General features: G+C 39.6%; 1 pseudogene; it reads left to right on the top strand.

The window, feature by feature from the left end:
- Positions 1–2,440: 2,440 nt before the first annotated feature.
- LOC123457245 lies at positions 2,441–3,399 on the top strand (annotated as a pseudogene).
- Positions 3,400–16,541: the final 13,142 nt, after the last annotated feature.

Below are 16,541 nucleotides of genomic sequence, written 5' to 3'. Positions count from 1 at the left end.
GATTGTCTGCAAAATCAAAGGACCCAATTCTGATACCCACAAAGCCTGAAAGCCAGGTGCTGAAGACCTATGTGCATCTCCTCTTCGTTTGCACTTGATAGAGGGCCTGGTTTGCCCATTCTCTCTTTCTCTCTTTCTTCTATAGTTCTCTTTCTGCTTCCAAAAATAATATTAAAAACATTAGTTTAAGGCATTGTTTTGAACTAGAGGATTTTGGCTGCAAAGCCAAAGCACCCAGGTTTGAGGCTACAGGACCCATGTTAGCCAGTTGTACAAGAGGGCGCAATTGTCTGGAGTTCCTCTGCAGTGGCTGTGGGCTCTGGTGCGGGATTCACTTTCTCTCTCTCACTATCGCCCTATTGGTCCCTCTCCCTCTGGCTGTCAGATGCACAATGTTTTCCTTTCAACTCCACATGTGCCTGTGGTGAATGTAAACACACACACACACACACACACACACACACACACACACACACACACATACACGGACTCTCACTAGCTCAGGCTGACTTGGAATTCACTACGTAGTAGTAGGGTGGACTAGAACGCTTGGTGATCCTCCTCATTGTGCCTTCTAAGTGCTGGGAACATAAATATGAACCACCATGCCTGGCTAGTCTAGGTAACTTGGTGAGCTCTGGGTTCACATGGATCCTGTCACAACAATTTACAGTGAAGAGCAACTGTGGAAGGTAATTGTCAACTACTTTGGCCAGACACACATGTACGGACACATGAGCCTGCACATATACCTCTTGCTACACATATACAATCACACGCACACACATACCATGTATAAATATGGAGATAAAAATCAACTTTAGAATGGCTACCCTTGTTTATGTTATTTCCCACAATGACTATTCATTTTCTGAAAGGATATGAATTATTTATTTACTATTAATTTTCAAGAAAGGAGTGATAGGGGAAATAGGGAGAGAAAATGGGTGCTCTAGAGACTCCAGATGCAGTGCCACTTTGTGCATCTGGCTTTACATGGGGACTGGAGAATCAAACCTGGGTTGTTAGGCATTCCAGGCAAGAGAAGTGAACACTGAGGCTTCACTCTGGCCCCACTATCACTGTTTTTAAAGTAAAGTCTGTTAGTCTTTTCTCAAAACTGGTAATAGTTCTGCAGAGATGGTTTAGCAGTTAAGTGGTTGCATATAAAGCCTTAGGACTGTGGTTTGAGACTAGCTTACCCAGTACCAATGTAAGCCAAATGCCCAAGGTGGCCCATGCACCTGGAGTTGGTTTGCAGTGGATGGAGACCCTGATGAACCCATTCTCTCTCTCTCTCTCTCTCTCTCTCTCTGCTTCTCTCTCTCTCTCCCCCTCACCCACTCACTCACTCAAATAATTAAAAAATTGAAAACTTTTAATACACAGCTCAGACCCCTTAACCCATAGTTTACTTTCTTCCAGCTATTATCTGAGTAGAATTCTTTCCATTTCTTTCCTTCTTCCAAAGTTTTAAGTGATTCCCAAACTTTCCCATTGAAACCTCAAGCACACTTACTGGTATAGCTGTCACTCAGACACCCACCAATATCCATGGGTGCATCAAGAGTACCAGTCTGCTTTGCAGCAAGCATGGAGCCTGAGACTTGATTCTGGGTGTGAAACATGTCACTTCTACATAGAGAAAGAAGAAAGCCAAATACTTCTTCCACTCTTCCTCTGGCCTGCTAGTCACCTTAGAAGGCTAACCTTTGAAACTACACAGTACAAGATGAAGAAATATAACTTGAGCTATATCAGACTGTATAGAAGTATAATATATAGCCCAGGAAAGGCTTTTGCCACACACAGGGCATGCTTGATCTAGTGCTTACCTCACCTCTGTGTGTCTGCCTTACATAGGATCTGGAGAGTCATACATGTGTCCTCAGGCTTTACAGGGCAAGCACCTTACACACTAAGCTATCTCTCCAGCAGCTAAATTGGCTTTTACATGATTTCTAGTTGTGAAATTCTCTTCCTCATAAGTGTAGTATTTCCAAAGACCTAGACAAGCAGATGAAAGTAAATTAACAGGGAGGGCTAGAGAGATGGTTTGGTGATTGAAGCTGCTTGCTTGCAAAGCCTTTTTGCCTGGGGTTCAATTCCCTAGTACTCACATAAACCAGATGCACAAAGTGGCATAAGAATCTAGAATACTCACTCTTTCTTTTTCTCTCCATCTCCATCTGCTTGTTTCAGTCAACCTCAAATAAATATATGTTTGTTAATTATAGCCAGGCCAGACTTGGAATGCAGATGGAGAAAGACCTGTGTGAGTGTGATGACAGTTTGAGATTGAGACTACAAAGTGAATTCCAAGTCACCCTGGACTACAGTGATCCTCTACCTCAAAAACTAAGACAAGGCAGGGGGTTGTTTCTTAGGAACTCTGGGGTCTCGGGCCAGAGCAGACTCTCAGACCTCCTTCTCCTAGTCTGGTAGTCCGGTTATTCAATGAATCAGTTTACTAAGAATCTACAGATTATACCATGGGTTTTTGATGTATACATAACTATGTGGTTCTGATCTTACTGGATGACCTTTTCCTGTTTGAACAAAATAAAAAGTTGCAGGCCCCCTTGGAAAAGACTATATAATACTTTACAAACCACTGTTGACAGCAACGAGGTCAAAACCTTCCTAGCCCTGGCTCACAAGTGGTGGGATGAGCAAGGAGTATATGCACCTCTTCATGCTATGAATGACCTGAGGGTCCCATTTATTAGAGACAATCTTTTGAAAACTGTTGCTAATCACCAACCAGCAAAGCCTTTGTCTGGCATGAAGATTCTTGATGTTGGCTGTGGTGGTGGACTGTTAACTGAACCTCTAGGGCGACTTGGGGCTTCAGTTATTGGAATTGATCCTGTGGATGAAAACAATAAAATTGCACAGCACCATAAGTCATTTGCTCCAGTCTTGGATAACAGGATAGAGTACAGAGTGTGCTCCCTAGAAGAGATTGTGGGAGAAACTACAGAAACGTTTGATTCTGTCATAGCTTCTGGAGTTGTGGAACATGTCATTGACCTAGAAACATTTATACAGTGCTGCCACCAAGTGTTAAAACCTGATGGTTCTTTATTCATTACTACAATCAACCAAACATAGCTGTCCTATGCCTTGGGAATTGTTTTTGCAGAACAAATTGCAGGTATTGTACCAAAAGGTACTCATACATGGGAGAAGTTCATGTCACCAGAAAACCTAAAGAGTGTTCTGGAATCAAATGGTCTGTCAGTTCAAACTGTGGCAGGAATGCTCTACAATCCCTTTTCAGGTTACTGGCATTGGAGTGAAAATGCCAGCATCAACTATGCAGCTCATGCTGTGAGGTCCAAAGTACAGGAGCACCAGGGGCCTACTGAATTTGTTTCAAAGGGAGCTTGGTGCTAAAGCTTCCACCAGCCTGGGTACGTGAAGAGCTGAAGAAATGAACATTTATTCAGGAATGTAATAATATGGCTTAAAAGTCTGATGTTAGCTGGATATGGGGGTTCATACCTTTAATTCCCAGTTTTCAGGAGGCTGCCTGGACTAAAGAATGAGTTGAGACCCTTCTTCAAAACAAAACAAAACAAAACAAATAAAATTCCAACCAAACAAAAGAAAAGGTTTGATGTTAACAAAAAAAAAAAAAAAAAAAAAAAAAATAAGACAAATGGAAAACAAAATAAAATGAAATTTAATTTTTTTTTTTGTTTTTAAGGCTGGAAGAATTTCTTAGTGGTTAAGGTGCTTTCCTACCAAGCCAAAGGAACCAGGTTAGAGTAAATACATAATACAATTACAAAAAATAAGGAATATTGATGCCAGTATGATGGGTGGATATGTAAAAATCACTGAAGCTGATTTTGTGAGCCTGCTAAGGACTCAATGTTAAAATAGACAGAAACCAAAGTCTCCAATGCTCATGAAAATGTGCAGAAGAGTAGGCCACAAAAGAGAAGGGGCACAGTTGTAACTACATGTGATGCATATGTATGAACTTTCTTCTGATAGAAAGTAAACAAATAGCTAGGGGTGGTGGCATATGCCTTTAATCATCCATATTTCCTCTGTTCATTCATTAACATTCAAAATTAGCAATGAAAATACAGTATGTACGTCACACAAGGTCCACCATTAACACAGTTCGAATTTGTTGTGGCACTACTTTAGCCACAAAATGATTAAGAATCACAATCTGCGGCTCGATATGTGGCTTAGCATTAAGATTTTCCCCTGCAATGTCAAAGGACACTGTGTTCCTTACCCAGGAACACTACGAGCCATATGCTCAAGGAACACATGTGTCTGCAATTTGTTTTCACTTGATAGAGGGACTGGTTTACCCATTCTCTCTTTTTCTGTCTTTCTTCTAACTTTTTTCTTTCAACTTAGAAAGAAATAATATTTAAATGATTAGTTTATGGTATTATGTAGAAGATGAGGCATTTAGTGTCAAACCTAAAGGACCCAGGTTCAATTATCCAAGACCCAACTCAGCCAGATGAAAGGGGGCACAAGTGTCTTGAGTTCCTTTGTGGTGGCTTTGCAACCTAGTGGGGCTATACACTTTCTCTCTCTTGATCTCAGTATCTGCTCTTTTCTTTATCTTTGTGTCGTCTTTCCCACTCTCACCTATGCTCTTAAATAGAGTACTGGAAAGCCTAGCTCAAGCAATAAGACAGGAGAAAGAAATAAATGGGATACAATTTGGAAAGGAAGAAGTTACATTAGCTCTATTCACTGATGTCTTGACTGTATATGTAAGGGACCCAAGAGACTCCATCCCAAAACTCTTGAAGGTGATTAACTCCTATAGCAAAGTAGTAGAATACAAAATCAATGCACAAAAACCAGTAACCTGTCTATGTGCAAGTGACAAAGATACATAGGAAGGTATATGGGACATGTTCCCATTTGCAATAGCAACAACAACAACAAATACCTTGAAATAATGTTAACCGTGGAAGTGAAACATCTATCTCATGAAAGCATAGAAACAGTCAAAAAGGAAATTGAGGAAGCCTTGAGAGAATGGAAAGACCTCGCATGCTCCTGAATAGGCAGAATTCACATTGTGAAGATGGAAATACTACCAAAGGCAATATACAGATTGAATGCAATTCCAATCAAAATTCCTACATAGTTCTTCACAGAGATAAAGAAAATGATCACAAATTTGATATGGAAAGGCACAAGGCCTCAGATATCCAAGAATATGCTCAGCAAAAGTAAAAGCTCTGGAGGCCTCACCATACCTGCTCTAAAGCTATATTACAAACCCATAGTAATAAAAACAGGACGGTAACAGCATAACAACAGGAGTATAGACCAAGGGAATGGAATTGAGGACCCGCACTTTGGGTCAAGAAACTACAGCTACTTGAGATTTGACAAAGGCCCTAACAATATAGGCTGGATAAAAGACAACATCTTCAACAAATGGTGCTGGAGAAACTGGATAGCCATATGCAAGAAATTGACACTTGATACACACGTCCTGCCATGCACAAGACTCAAGCTCAAATGGCTCAAAGACCTCAATGTGAGACCAGAAACTTGGCCTCTGCTGGAAGAAAACATAGGAAAAACATTCCATGATATAGGAATGGAAGAAGACTTCCTGAACAAAATGCCAGTACCTAACGGTCTTTAAAAAAAATCACTCAACCAATGAGATGACATGAAGCTGAAAAGTTTCTTCACAGACGAGCAGGCAATAAGTAAAGGCAATAGATTTCCCACAGAATGGGAGAAAATATTTGCTGACTATCCAAAGTAGAGAGGCCTAATCTAGAATCTAAGAAGAATTCAAAAATCTAAACAATAAAAAGACAAACAAACCACTCAAAAAATGGGGCACAGAGCTGAACAGGCAGCTGACAGAGGAAGAAATAAATGGCAAACACACAATGAAGAAAATGTTCATCATTTCTAATATTCAGAGAAATGCAAATTTAAACTACGATGAGGTTCCATCTTACCCCAGCAAACATCAAAAAATCAAATGAAAATAAATGCTGGAGAGGATGTGGAGAATTAGGAACCCTCATCCACTGTTGGTGGGAATGTAAGATGGTTCAACCACTTTGGGAAAGCAATATGGAGACTCCTAAAAAGCTGACTATCGAGTTACCAACAGACCCAGATTTTCCCTTACTGGCCATGTACCCCAAAACTTTTAAACTTCAGTCCATAGATATTTGCTCAAACATGTTTAATTAAATTTTCTAATGTACTTAAAAAAAATTCCAATCTCTCATTCAAGAAAACAACAAGCTTTCTTTTGCTTTACAATTACATTGTAAATAACATGGAACACAGTGATTCCATTTTTTTGAAAGACTCTCATGTTTTTCACTGCAATTACATCTTTACTTACCTGGAAATGATTGTTTTCCTATTCCTGTAAAATCTGCTGGAAATACATGTTCCTTTCTAGTGCATCCCTATTTTAGCATATAAATTTATACATATTTCTAAAAGCTGGCATATGTGGCAACCTTTTTATGATATGTGTGATTTTACATCATCAGGAGTGATGATTAGTCACAGGAGGCAGTGGGATTTTCCACGTTGTAACCCTGACGTGGTTTCTGTATATTTCAGCCCACTTTCATCTCATCTAAGTGGCACCATACCATTGAGTGCTACACAAAATTTCAAAAGGACAAAGCACAATTCAGATTAGGCTTACCAGAAACATAGCTCTCATTCATTGCTTATCAGATATACTTGTTAACATTTTATTTTCAGGAAAAGTAGGCACAAATTGTGGCATATATTGGTCCTGAGAATCCAACCAAAGTCCTTTGATTTTGTAGGCTAGTGCCTTAACTGATAAGGGATCTTTCCATCCCTATTTTGGGTTTTTTTTTTCTTTTTAGTTTATTTTTTATTTTTTTTAGTTTTTTGAGGTAGGGTCTCACTCTGGCCCAGGCTGACCTGGAATTAACTATGGAGTCTCAGGGTGGCCTCAAACTCACAGTGACCCTCCTACCTCTGCCTCCCAACCACGCCCTGCTTATTTTGGGTTTTTAATTGCAGTGGGTCACTCTAACTCAGGAACTCACTTTGAAAGTTCAGGCTACCTGTGAGCTCAGAGGTGTCTATGTCTGCCTTGTCAATCAGTGCTGAGAATTAAGGTGCATGCCATTACTTTAAGCTCAATATGGTTATATTAATTATTATATTTAGAATTATTACCATATTTACAATCACTTTGGAAAGAAATCTCTGGGAATGTCTGTGAAGACTTTTCCAGATTAGACTGACATGGGAGGATAAACCCTCACATATGGGTGGTATCATACCTTGGGGTTGGGCTTACAGACTGAACAAAAAGAGAAATATTGCTGAGCACCAGCATTTAACATCTCACACATGTCTATTATTTATTATTTTATTATTTATTTATTATTTATTATATATTATTTATTACTATTTATGTCTATTGGAATATTGACCTGTCTAGCACCTCCTACAGTCCGGAATGGAATTTTAGACTCAAGGTGGCCTCAAAATCACAGTGGTCCTAATACCTCAGCTTCCGAAGTTCTGGGATTATGTCTGGAGCCACCATTTCCAGCTTGCCTATTTTATTTTTAAATAGCATTTTTGTTCTGGTACCCTAGGTTAGAGAATCTGCTCATCTCAATTCCTCTGTGCTGTCTCAACGGTCCTATGTAATTTGAAATCTTTACTCATGTATTTTCCTAAGATTTTATTTTTATGTATTTAATATCAAAAGATAGGTAGCATTAAAATGGGCAAGATAGGGCCTCTATCCACTGCAAATGAACTTCAGATACATGTGACACCTTGTACATCGGCCATTACATGGGTCCAGGAGAACTGATGTTGGCAAGTGCCATAACCACTGAGCAATCTCTACACCCCATGATTCATGTTTGGATAGAGCTTGAGATATCTTTTTCTTGAATTATTGGTGATTTATATTGACCATGAATCTTGTTGGCTCTGTGCAAGAAATACCAGGCACTCCATCACAGAATGAATTACCAACTTTGTCAGAAAAAGAAAAAAATATTTTAAAATACTTGAGGGATTGCTTATTTGTTAAGGCATTTGCCTGCCAATCCAATGCAACCAGTTTGATTCCCCAGAACCCACATAAGCCATATGTAGAAGAGGGCACACACACCTGGAGTTTGTCTGAAGTGGCTGTAGGCACTGTGTATATATTTAAGAGAGTCAGGGAGAGGAAGAGTGAGAGAGAAGGCTCACCAGTTATAGGACTTTTTTGCAGAGCCTATGACCAGGTTTGATTCCACAGTACACATGTAAAGAGAAATGTAAAAATGGTACATGTATCTGGAGATTGTTTTCAGGGGCTAGAGGCCTTGGAACATTCATTCTTTCTGCCTCTCTTCTCTCTATCTCTCTCTGCTTGTAACTATATTAACTATTGACAGATTGTGAGCAAGACAGTGCATTAGGTCTTTTTCTTACAGCGAAAGTCTCCAGACCTATGACCCTCATTGTGTATCTAACTCTACAGGGGTACTGAAAAACAAACTACTGAAACATCTCTATAGCTGTTGGGCCCTGAAAGGCCCAAGTGTGAGGCCTAGTGGAACTTCCTGATCCTAGCTCATGTTTGGCAACCTGTCTCTGGCCAGCTAGGACTCAGCAAGATGCCTAATGGCTTCTGGCCGGCTACGTCTGCACAGGAGTTGAAATTACCATTTCAGTAATTACAGTTTACTATTGGACCTTACCTCTCCCCCCCGGCCTAAAATCCCCAGCTTAGTCCCCAACATGATATAAGCAACTGCTCATAGACATAAAGTGAGTTTTTGTGAGTTCCTGCTCCAAAAAGACTCCCAACTCAGTATGGATTTTCTCTGGTGGCTAGGAGAGGTTTCTGAGTCATTTTATGCCCATCTTCCTCCTTAACCCCTTGAGAGGAACCAGCAGGCCTGGTCCTTCCACAGCAATACCTGCCCGGGGAGGAACCTGGCATATAGCCTCCTAATATAATATATAATTTTTCATTATGATTATTATCATTATAATTTAATTTGTTTTTTGAAGGAGAGTCTCTGTGTAACCCAGCTGACATGGAATTCACTATGTAGTCTCAGGGCACGCTCAAAAAACTCAGCAATCCTCCAACATCAGCATACCACGTGCTGGTAATAATGGCAAGCACCACCATGCCTACTCAAAAGAAATATTTTAATGTTCTCAAACTTATCATCACCAACAATTATATCCAGCTTCCTTTGTTGTACTCTTTACTTGTGCTGTGGTTAAAGTTCGCTGGTAGGAAATTATCAGTGTTAGAAGGAGGGGGACTTGGAAGAAATGGCTCATGTGACTATGTTTCTCTCAAGTCACATGTCTGCTCAAGTCATGGACAGGAAGTTAAAAATGAGGAATTCCAGTACCTTGGCTTGTATAAGAGCAAAACAATGGAAAAATTTTTCTAAGACAATGAGTTATCTTTGGTTGAAGGGATATGTCATATCAAAAAATTCTTTCAACATAGATTTGTTGTTGTATTACTTTTCCAAAAAGACCTAAAAATTACAAATGGACATTAAAGAAAAAGAGGAGGCATTTTTATACTTTATGGTAACATTGTACCTTTCATTGCACCCAGCGATTAAATTTATAGGAAAAGATGCATATGTATTATTCGAAATTATACTTTTCCTTGCCTTGAAATGATTGCAATATCTTTAGGGACAAATCTCAGGGAAATACATATTGTTTTCCAGGGAATCTCAGTTTAGTTGCTACCATTAAAATCTATTTTAAACTCGGACCCATCATGCAAACTTTTTAACTCATCTGTGATTTTCCATTATCAAGAGAGTTGATAATCTTAAACATATTGAGATTGAAGTAATGACATGCACCTTTATTCCCATCACTGTCTGAAAAGGCCTATAAAGTAAAAGTTAGCTATGAGTTAAAAGTTAGCCTGATATTATGATCAAGTACATGTGATAACCAAAGAATGACTAGTATGTTTTTCTAACCCTAGACTGGATTGTGCCTAGTAATTTTGAATAATTTTGTAACACCCAATAGTATGGTGCCATGTAGGTGAGAAAAGAGCAGGGTGAAATGTCCAGAAGCCATGACAGTGGCTTTACATATAAAATCCCACTGCTTCCTGTGACACACAAACACAGTCAACACCACATACTGCTGTTGAATGTCTGGTTTTCCTTCCACAGAGGCAATGAGAACCAAGGACAACAAAAAATGACCAACTATTCAAGAAAAGATATCTGCATCCCTGAAAATAAAAATATGTCAATATGCCCAATTTATTAAGAACAGTCAAGGACTTCCGGTTAAGATGGCAGCGTAGGTACCACGCCAAAGCAGCCTAGGGGGGAAAAAGACCAAAAAAACTCAGCAGAATACACACTTTTACTAAAAAGTGAGGTGTATAGGAAATCGAGGCGGCAGCGGAGAAGTGGAAGAGTTATAGAGCATCCAGAGCCTGCACAGGCGGGAAGGGCAGCTCCGGCAGCTCGGCCAATCGCCGCAACCGCGGCGCAGCAGAAAGCCGCCAGACTCTCTGCTCGAGCCGCAGGAGAAGCCAGGTGCGGGATTTTCCCCTTGCACTGCGCTCTCCGCAACTCGGGAAACATGAGGGGAGAGCGGCAGCGAGCAGCGGAGGAGAAGACCGCGAGGTAGAAGCACACGTGGACCAGCGAGACAACCAGAGCAGCCGCGGCTCCCTCCCCTCCCCTACCCCAACGCCTGAACCCAGCTCCAGCGAACACAGCAGCGGCCCGGGACCGGCCACGCCAACTTGGGCTGATGGCGGGACCCAAGCAGGAGCAGAGTTCGGCAGCAACTTCAGCGGCTCCAGCACCGGTACCAGCGGCCCCAGCAGCAGCGGACCCAGGAGCGGCAGGGCGGCAGATCCTGCAGCAGCGGCTTCGGGGGGAGCAGCGGCGGTGGACACGGCAGCAGCAGCTTCAGCAGCGGTGGTGGCTCCGGTGGTGGCAGCTACGACATCAGCAGAGGCAGCAGCAGCGGCTCGGTTTGCCCCGTAGGAAAAGCAAGTGCCCAGCTCCAGAAATCAGAACAGCAGCCCGACGAACCAGGCAGCAACTTGACTGAGACCAAAATCACCCAAGGTAACTGGGATTGCACCAGGGAAGGGTCTCACTTGGTCACAAGCTGACTTGGATACCTCAACAGACCAGAAATCTAAACCTCTTTGTTGATAGAGGATCTGGTCATTATAATAACTACTCTTGCATACATACTCGGGGCTGTTTTTGATTGAATGTGTAGAGTGTTTAGTTAAATTTTAGAATCTACCTGTATTTTATTCCACTCAGCCTGCTTGAATACTCCTATAGCAGGGAAACTCAACCCCTAAGAACATCTTTGTAGATTCTCTGAAAGTCTTAAGAGCCACACCTAATACCTTAAGGTCCTACCCTGAAAATATATTACATCAAATCAATTGATACAGCTAAGAATACACAGCTATCTAGAAAATCCAAGCATTAACTTAATCCAAGATGCAAAAATATATAAATTATAACACAAGAAACACTAAAAAGCAAGACGATATAAATCCACCTAAAAGTATTAATGCATCAGAAATGTCCTCCAGTGGTAAAGAGTTAGAGGAAATACCTGAGAAAGAGTTCAAAAGAATAATTATAAATATGTTCAAAGAGGTCAAAGAACACATGAAAACAATCAAAGAAGAAATCAAAGAGGAAATCAAAGGAATCAAAGAAGAGGCAGGACACCAATTTAATGAAATAAAGAAGGCAATACAAGACATAAATAGGGAAATAGAAATAATAAAGAAAAACCAGTCAGAATTACTACCAAATGAAGAACACAGTTAATGAAATAAAAAACTCTGTAGAAAATCTCACCAGTAGGATGGATGAGGGAGAGGACAGAATATCTAAGCTAGAAGACCAGGTGGCAGACCTAATGCAGTCCAAAAAAGAGAAAGACAAACTTATAGAAAAGTATGAGTGGGAATTTCAAGATATTCGGGACACTATGAAAAGATCCAATATAAGAATTCAGGGCATAATAGAAGGAGAAGAAATCCACTCCAGAGGCATAGTAGGCATCTTCAACAAAATCATAGAGGAAAATTTCCCACACATTGGGAAAGAGGTGCCAATACAGATACAGGAAGCCTTTAGAACCCCAGCCAGACAAAACCCAGAAAGAAACTCTCCTCGCCACATTATAATCAAACTTCCAAACACACAAACCAAAGAAAAAGTATTGAAAGCAGTTAGAGAGAAAAAGCAAGATACCTACAAAAGCAAGCCCATCAGGATTACAGCAGATTATTCAACACAAACTTTTAAAGCCAGAAGCGCTTGGAGTGAAAGATAACAACTATCAACCAAGGTTACTTTATCCTGCAAAGTTATCCATTCAAATAGATGGAGAAATAAAGACATTCCATGACAAAAGCAGGTTAAAGGAATATCTGAAGACAAAACCAGCTCTACAGAAAATACTTGATAGAATCCTCCATGCTGAACAAAAGGAAAAGCACACAATAAGGAACCTAGAAAAAACAAGCTATACTCAAATACCAGTTAACAGAAGAGAGCACAGGTAGAACCAGTAACACACACACACACACACACACACACACAAAAAAAAAAAAAAAAAGGCAAACATAAATACACACCTGTCAATAATATCTCTTAATATCAACGGTCTCAATGCCCCAACGAAAAGACATAGATTTGCAGACTGGGTTAAAAAGCAGGATCCTATAATTTGTTGTCTCCAAGAAACTCACCTTTCTACAAAGGATAGACATTATCTTAGGGTGAAAGGTTGGAAGACGGTGTTTCAAGCAAATGGGCCTAGAAAACAAGCAGGGGTTGCTATCCTAATATCAGACAGGGTAGACTTTAGTCCGACGTTAGTCAAGAAAGATAAGGAAGGTCACTTTATATTGATTAAGGGTACACTCCAACAGGAGGACATTACAATCCTAAACATATATGCACCTAACATGGGGGCTCCCAAATTCGTCAAACAAACACTATTAGAACTAAGGTCACAGATAACACCAAACACAGTGGTGGTGGGTGACTTTAACACCCCACTCTCATCAATTGACAGGTCATCCAGGGAAAGAATAAACAGAGAGGCATCTGGACTAAATGAGGTCATAGAAGGAATGGACCTAACAGATATATACAGGATATTTCATCCAAAGGCTGCAGAATATACATTTTTTTCAGCAGCACATGGAACATTCTCTAAAATAGACCATAAATTAGGACACAAAGCAAATCTTAACAAATTCAGGAAAATTGAAATAATTCCTTGCATTCTATCTGACCACAATGGAATTAAACTACAAATCAGTAGCAAGAAAGGCTATAGAGCATACACAAAATCATGGAAACTAAACAATACACTACTAAATGATGAGTGGGAAAATGAAGAAATCAAAAAGGAAATCAAAAAATTTATAGAGTCAAATGATAATGAGAACACAACATACCAAAATCTCTGGGACACAATGAAGGCAGTTCTAAGAGGTAAATTTATAGCCTTAAGTGCCTATATTAAGAAATTAGAAAGGTCGCAAGTAAACGACCTAATGCTTCGCCTTAAAGCCTTGGAAAAAGAAGAACAAGGCAAACCAAAAATCAGTAGACGGGAAGAAATAATAAAGATTAGGGCAGAAATTAATGAAATAGAAACAAAAAGAACAATCCAAAGAATTGATGAAACAAAGAGTTGGTTCTTTGAAAGGATAAACAAGATTGATAAACCCTTAGCAAATCCGACCAAAAGAAAGAAAGAAGAGACACAAATTAATAAAATCAGAGATGAACAAGGTAACATCACCACAGATTCCAGAGAAATTCAAAAAATTATAGGGACATACTATAAAAGCATATACTCCACAAAGTATGAAAATCTGAAAGAAATGAATGATTTCCTTGATCTATATGACCTACATAAATTAAATCAAAATGAGATTAATCACTTAAATAGACCTATAACAAACATGGAGATCCGAACAGTTATCAATAATCTCCCAACTAAAAAAAGCCCAGGCCCGGATGGATTCACTGCTGAATTTTACCAGACTTTTAAGGAAGAGCTAACACTATTGCTTCTTAAGCTTTTCCAGGAAATAGAAAAAGAATGAATACTACCAAACCCTTTCTATGAGGCCAGCATCACCCTGATACCAAAACCAGGCAAAGATAGAACAAAAAAAGAAAATTACAGACCAATCTCCCTCATGAACATAGATGCAAAAATTCTCAACAAAATATTGGCAAACAGAATACAAGAGTATATCAAAAAGATCATTCACCCTGACCAAGTAGGCTTTATCCCAGAGATGCAGGGATGGTTCAACATACGCAAATCTATAAATGTAATACATTACATAAACGGGCTGAAGGACAAAATTCACATGATCATCTCATTAGATGCAGACAAAGCATTTGACAAAATCCAACATCCCTTCATGATAAAAGTCCTAGAGAGACTGGAAATAGAAGGAACATATCTCAATATAATAAAGGCTATTTATGACAAAGCCTACAGCCAACATGTTACTAAATGGGGAAAAACTGGAAGCTTTTCCACTAAAATCAGGAACAAGACAAGGGTGTCCACTGTCCCCACTACTATTTAATATAGTTTTGGAAGACTTAGCCATAGCAATAAGGCAAGAGACACACATAAAAGGGATACAAATTGGAAAGGAAGAAATCAAGTTATCGTTATTTGCAGATGACATGATTCTATACATAAAGGACCTAAAGACTCTACTAGCAAGCTGTTAGAGCTGATCAAAACCTACAGCAATGTAGCAGGATACAAAATAAATACACAGAAATCAGTAGCCTTCATATATGCTAACAACAAACACAAAGGGGATGAAATCAGAGAATCACTCCCATTCACAATTGCATCAAAAAAAATAAAATACCTTGGAATAAACCTAACCAAGGAAGTAAAGGATTTATACAATGAGAATTTTAAAACACTCAAGCGAGAAATTGCAGAAGACACTAGAAAGTGGAGAAACATCCCTTGTTCCTGGATTGGAAGAATCAATATCGTGAAAATGGCAATCTTACCTAAAGCAATCTACACATTTAATGCAATCCCTATCAAAATTCCAAAGGCTTTCTTCATGGAAATAGAAAAAACAATCCAAAAATTCATTTGGAATCACAAAAAACCTCGAATATCTAAAATAATACTGAGCAACAGAAAAGAGGCTGGTGGTATCACCATACCTGATTTTAACCTATAGTACAGAGCCATAGTAACAAAAACAGCATGGTACTGGCACAAAAACAGACATGTAGATCAGTGGAACAGAATAGAGGACCCAGATGTAAGCCCAAGTAGCTATAGCCACCTGATATTCGATAAAAATGCCAAAAATACTCATTGGAGAAGAGACAGCCTCTTCAGCAAATGGTGTTTTGAAAACTGGATAAATATCTGCAGAAGGATGAAAATAGATTCTTCTCTCTCGCCATGCACAAGAATTAAGTCCAAATGGATTAAAGACCTTAACATCAGACCGGAACTTTGAAACTGCTAGAGGAAAGAGTAAGGGAAACCCTTCAACATATTGGTCTTGGAAATGACTTTCTGAATACAACCCCAATTGCTCAGGCAATGAAACCACAGATTAACCACTGGGACCTAATGAAATTACAAAGATTTTGCACCGCAAAGGACACAGTGAAAAAAGCAAAGAGGCAACCTACAGAATGGGAAAAAATCTTCGCCAGCTATATATCTGATAGAGGATTAATATCTAGGATATACAAAGGACTCAAAAAGTTAAATAATAAGGAATCAAACAAGCCAATCAAAAGATGGGCTAAGGAGCTAAATAGAGTGCTCTCAAAGGAAGAAATACGAATGGCATATAAGCATCTAAAAAAATGTTCTACGTCACTAGTCATCAGGGAAATGCAGATTAAAACAATTGAGATTCCATCTCACTCCTGTCAGATTGGCCACCATCATGAATACAAATGATTATAAATGTTGGCGGGGATGTGGAAAAAAAGGAACCCTTCTGCACTGCTGGTGGGAATGCAATCTGGTCCAGCCATTGTGGAAAACAGTGTGGAGGTTCCTAAAGCAGCTAGAGATTGATCTACCATATGACCCAGCTATAGCGCTCCTAGGCATATATCCAAAGGACCCATCTCATTTCCTTAGAAGTACATGCTCAACCATGTTTATTGCTGCTCAATTTATAATAGCTGGGAAATGGAACCAGCCTAGATGTCCCTCAACAGATGAGTGGATAATGAAGATGTGGTACATTTATACAATGGAGTTCTACTCAGCGGTAAAGAAAAATGAAGTTATGAAATTTGCAGAAAAATGGATGGACCTGGAAAGGATTATACTAAGTCAGGTAACCCAGGCCCAGAAAGCCAAGCGCCACATGTTCTCTATCATATGTGGATCCTAGCTACAGATGACTGGGCTTCTGCGTGAGAATGAAAATACTTAGTAGCAGAGGCCAGTAAGTTGAAAAGGAGACA

The sequence above is a fragment of the Jaculus jaculus genome, unplaced genomic scaffold, assembly GCF_020740685.1.
Source record: "Jaculus jaculus isolate mJacJac1 unplaced genomic scaffold, mJacJac1.mat.Y.cur mat_scaffold_111_1_193101_arrow_ctg1, whole genome shotgun sequence".
Classification (NCBI taxonomy): Eukaryota; Metazoa; Chordata; class Mammalia; order Rodentia; family Dipodidae; genus Jaculus; species Jaculus jaculus.
The sequence above is the reverse complement of the archived record's forward strand: the minus strand, read 5'-3'. Positions and strand labels throughout refer to the sequence as shown.